The sequence below is a fragment of the Notechis scutatus genome, chromosome 3 (genome assembly GCF_049901735.1).
Source record: "Notechis scutatus isolate UNSWTSFEM ecotype Mainland chromosome 3, rNotScu1.2, whole genome shotgun sequence".
NCBI lineage: Eukaryota > Metazoa > Chordata > Lepidosauria > Squamata > Elapidae > Notechis > Notechis scutatus.
Window position 1 is genome coordinate 203,712,265 of NC_142011.1, and position 5,469 is coordinate 203,717,733.

Genomic DNA, 5,469 nt, shown 5'->3' on the forward strand with positions numbered 1-5,469 from the left:
TTATCTACTTCAGTTGACAGATCTTTGTTTCCTCAAGGCACCACGTCTATCTATGAATTTATTTGGGAATCCTTTCGCTCCAATTTAGCACGTTAAATGTACAGGAAATTTTCACCAAATAAATCCCTGAAAATATCTCTCACAATTGTTAAATATTGTTAGGTATCTTATTTGTTGAGGTCTCCTTTGGCTATAGCTTAACATCTTGAAGGTGTTTCATCAGCGTCTCAGACCCTCCCAAGTCAGGTGTAAAAAAGAACTCAGCCTGGGCTGTCCACAACATGACTTCAGAATTTTTGATGTATGTCTCTAAAACTTCTTCTCAGGAGTCAAAATCAATAGAGTCAAGATGACTGAATCCTAGGTATAAGAAAACAGTTTTAAAGTGCAATCTCATCATACCTACTTGAAAAGGTATCCTGTTGATCCAGCAGCAGTTACTCCCTTTACAATATGTAAATGTTTAGTAATGTTGGTTTCATTTCTCTGCATTATCTCTGGGATATATCTCTGTATCATGGACCTCAACTACAAAATAGTTTCAGTTGTGGTACCATCATTTGGATAAGCTTCTGGTATGGTTCTAAGTAGCTGGTTTATAGCAGTGGTGTGAAAAATTTTTGCTTCCCACATCTTTCCCCAATCTTCAAGATGAAGTCTGACAACATACTTTTTCGAGGTAAATAAATGATTTGTATATTTTATTATAGTAGCAAGAAATACATTTTTGTAGCTAGCATTAGAGACAAAGTAAAATTATACTTTTACAGAGGGGTTGTAATTCTGTTTGCAGCTTCCTCTGTGCTTTCAGGAGCTTCATCTTCTCTGAAGACTCTTTGAAAAATGACCTTGATGCTCTCCCTGCTCCGAGCTCTTTTCTTTCTCCCAACCAAAAAATAGATCACTGGATTAATGCTGCTATTTAGGGCAACACCCAGATTTAAGTACATATCCAATCCAGGAAATCGTTCCCAATTAATCCAGTCAAACGTAATACTGAACACATAGATATGTACCGGTAGAGTAAGAATAAGGAAACAGAGAAGAGTAATTAAGATCATCACTAACAGTCGTCCACGTTTGACCTGTTTAGGTTTAAGACATATTTTGATGAATAGGATCAGAGTAGAGATTGTAATCAATGGAAGACAAAGCATGGAAGTCAAAACCAAATAGAGATCTGAGAAGTAATAATAGTAAAATAAATATTGTATAACATTTAAAATTCCACCCAAGAGGAAAGAGCAGATCCAGAGGAAGGCACAGACAGCAGGGGACAAATGTTTTGGCCGGTAACAGTGATGCCAGATTGGGAAGAGGACAGCCACACACCGGTCAATGCTGATGGCTGTCAGAAGAAAAAGACTGTTGATATACATGATGCAAAGGCAACAACTTATGATTAAGAAGAAAATTTTGTCTGACATAAAATATATAAAATGATAAATGCAAAATATAGCCAAAAATACAAGAAATCCAAAGTCAGCAATAGCTAAATTAAGAATCAACACAGTGAAAGGGTTTCTCTTAATCTGAAAGCCAAGTAGCCAGATAACAATTCCATTTAACAGGACTCCACTACAGCAGATGATGAATATGGCCGAAAAAAGATAATTCCAGAATAGTTAGACATAGTTTGGTATTTGTTGAAAACATCAGTGGTATTATAGTCCAAATCCTCTGCTGTAGCATTCATGTTTGCCAGGCTGAAATTCATCAAGAGACTTTTATAATGCTCCAATAATCTCTTCTTTTAGAATGGAAGTTCCTATGAGAAGAAAGGAGACAAGAACGGATTCAATCCTTCCTCCATAATAATCGTATTGTCATCTCTCTCTTCTCTGATAACAATAACAACAATAGATGAACTGGGCCTCTCCAATAAACAGTAAAATGTGGAATAACTTACAGAAACCTTTACCGTGATCAGTTGTCATTTGGATCAAGGAGAACCACGCTAGTTGTTGGAGTTTCTGGATATCTGGAGCCAGGTAGATTAGAGGACTGAGAACTCTTGGCTGAGCAACTGCAGGACAACTAATGGAAAGAATGGGTTTTACTGGTCATAAATATAAAAAGACAAAAGACTGTTGTGGTTAGCCGGCAGCAGGTGCAGATGGTTGAGAAGAGCGAGGACTCAGATGAGGGGCCAGGACCATTAGGGAGTGGACTGCTGCCTTCAAAGATTGTGGGGGCTGGCAGCAGTGATGAGGAGGTTCCCAAGGAGCCTGTGCCAAGTGCGCGTGCACACAGGATTGCTCGTAGGAAAGAACAGTTACAACAGCACAGGTGACTCGGGACTAAGCCTGCAAGGTAATGTCCCCTCTCTCAAGAGGATAAAAGCCAGATTTGAAGAAGCGTTCTGCCTTCAGATGCTCTGAAACTCAGCCTTGTGGACATTATAGTTAGTATTTGAAAACTCTTGTAAACTATTTCTTATCTGTGGGTTTTTAGCAGCTTTGAAAAACAACTTGGCAAGGCTCTTTCTTGTCGGAGCTAATTAGTTGGAAGCAGCCTTTTATCTGTGAAGAAACAGAATTCATGACTGAAACCTTAAAAGGTGGGGACTGCTGCCTTTGTCTTGTGTTTGCTCTCTTGGAACCAAGTTGGGTCAGAACAAAAACAAAGTAATAATATAATGAAGTTATTACCAGAAGAAATAGGTGCCCTTGAGTGCAGTCCCAAAACATTTGAAGCATCACTCAAAACACCATCAGCACTGATAAAATAACCATCAGTCCATTGCAAAAGGCAGGTTTACTTGGGAAATCTTGCACACTGTGACAATACCTTTAGTACCATCAAACCACCACGTCTCTCTATCCCAGGTCCTTGGGAAGGACTCAATAGGTGGCTAAAACCAAAAAATCAAATCTGAACATCTGACCAATTGACTTTAAATATTATTTATTAAACTAGAATGCTAGCTGACTCTTATTCACTGCACAATCCAGAACAATGAAAAATCAAGAAATAACAATAAAACCAATCAACAAAATATCTCCCCCTAGTGGGATAGAAGCTTCCACTATCCACACAATGTGTTTGTTTTTAAAATGATGTGGAAGAAGCTTAATCCAAAACAGGATGCCAGTTTTGGAAATGACTGGCCAGGAACAGTAAATGAAAACATTTCACCAAATTCATCTCCTGTAAATGGAATCCAGCTTATTGACCTGTTTTACAAGCGTATCCCAAGGCCGGTGAGGTGGAGAAGTTGAGATACAGTATGAAGAGTGAAAAGACACAAGTTCCACCTTCAAGGGTGAAAGCTCGTTGATTAGCAAGATTAATATCAGCAAGATAGTCCAAAAAAAGGGTGCAAGACATGAATACTAATATTACCTTTATTGTGAGCTTGGAGTGACAGAATCTTGAAGCCTTAAAACTTTTCTCCCTTGCTTTACTTTTACTTTGTAGAGAACTAGGGGAATGTCCTTCTGAGATACCACTACCTACTCCCCCTTTTCCATTCAAAACGCCAACAATGCAATAACTATAACAAAAGAATTAATTTTTTTTAGAGAAGATCATTAAAAAGGTACCAACTAGAATTAATAAACAGCAGTTTTTCATGCAGCTGTTGATAAAAATAGGATCACCAATGGATCGCCAACTTCTGATGATGGATATGGAAGGAGGAGGAGGAGGAGGAGGAGGAGGAGGAGGAGGAGGAGGAGGAGGAGGAGGAGGAGGAGGAGGAGGAGGAAGAAGAAGAAGAAGAAGAAGAAGAAGAAGAAGAAGAAGAAGAAGAAGAAGAAGAAGAAGAAGAAGAAGAAGAAGAAGAAGAAGAAGAAGAAGAAGAAGAAGAAGAAGAAGAAGAAGAAGAAGAAGAAGAAGAAGAAGAAGAAGAAGAAGAAGAAGAAGAAGAATAGAAGTCATAAAATACACACATTAAGGTTTATTAGAGTCAGGCATGAGAACACTGGTGTCACACCATGCTGGAAAAATAATTGCTGCTGAACTGAGTTCCACTATTGGTCAGAGGATCCTGCAGGATTAATTGATCCCATCCTAAGGTCCTCAAGTCCTACTCTGACCTCAAAAAGGAGTACATTGCAAATAACAGTTAAAAAAACCCAAAGCCTACCTGAAGATGATGAGAATCTCCAAACAGAACCAGCAGGTCTTTTTTGGAATCTAAGGATGAGATCTGTTTCAATGACTCCCATTGACCTGCAGTTGATGCAGTTAGTTCCTTCTTCAGAGAAAGAGGAATTGAGCGGGACCAAGCTGCAAACTTTCTTACAATGAAAAAAAACAACTTGTGTCATATGTGTCTCTGACTTTTGCCACTTAAAGTGTTATCACACACAAGTTTCAAAGGAAATGCTTGAAGATACTATCATTTCACAAGCCAATAGGAGTTTTAAGGTCGTGATTTGAGATTTGGTTCACATGGTGATTTATGGTACGACAAATGAAAAGTTAATATAACATTTAAGAATCTTTTTATTAGACGTGCCACACTTAGAGTTTGGAATAATATAAAACAAGGTTATTTGCTAAATGGCCCTTAGGGGGGTCACCCACAAGAAGCCTTTTTTAAAAGGGAGATGATAGCCAAACAATCATGGATAACACAGAACAATCTCCTTCTTTGGGGTAATATGGTTTTGGGACTCAAAATGAAAGAAGAATTGAAAAAGGAAGGTTATACTTATCACTGACTTTGTTATTTGCAACTGTCTGAAAGGTTTAAACTGGATTAAAAAATGATTTTACAGCTAAAATAATAAAGTTAAAGATAAAATGATGAGAATCGTACTGCAAAATTTTATAAATTATTATTAACAATTTAATCTTGAAGTTGGATATATGAAACATTGTAGGGCTAAAGGGGCTAAAAATATTGGGTATAATAATGGAAACAATGTGGACATAAGGCTTGATGCTGAGTTATAATCTGAAAGAAAAATTTAAAATGATATGTTGAATTCCTGAAATTATCAAAGATATATAAGGATGTTTAAAACTATTGAAAATGTAATCAACCTGACAGTATTTTTTTTACCACCTGTGATCAACAGGTAAGAAGGCTAACAATTTTGGAATCAAATATCTACTTGGGTTTTTAAAAAAATTGGAAATGGATATAAAAATGAAACCTGAAGCATTTCTTTTAAGGATGACAGACAAACAGTTTGAAACAAAACATGGGACTTTGTTTTTATATCTGACATCAGCTGTAAGGTTGTTATATGCGCAAAGATGGAAAGAAGCAGAGGTGGTATTCAGCAGGTTCTGACCAGTTCTGGAGAACCGGTAGAGGAAATTTTGAGTAGTTTGGAGAACCGGCAAATACCACCTCTGACTGGCCCCACCCCCATCTATTCTCTGCCTCCCATTCAGTCCCAGCTGATCATCTGGGTCTTCTTTTGTTACCCTGCACAGGAGGATGGAGCTGGAAAACAAGTTAGTGGGGTGGAGAGGGAATGGGGATTTTGCAGTATCCTTCCCCTGCCACTT

At 37.9% G+C, this 5,469-nt stretch overlaps 1 pseudogene across 1 annotated transcript; it reads right to left on the reverse strand.

Moving 5' to 3' along the window:
- Positions 1–688: 688 nt before the first annotated feature.
- LOC113429820 (mas-related G protein-coupled receptor member H-like) lies at positions 689–4,254 on the reverse strand (annotated as a pseudogene). The gene is made up of 2 exons (XR_015748400.1): positions 4,091–4,254; positions 689–1,768 (listed from the first exon to the last, which is right to left on the reverse strand). The product of XR_015748400.1 is annotated as a mas-related G protein-coupled receptor member H-like (transcript).
- Positions 4,255–5,469: the final 1,215 nt, after the last annotated feature.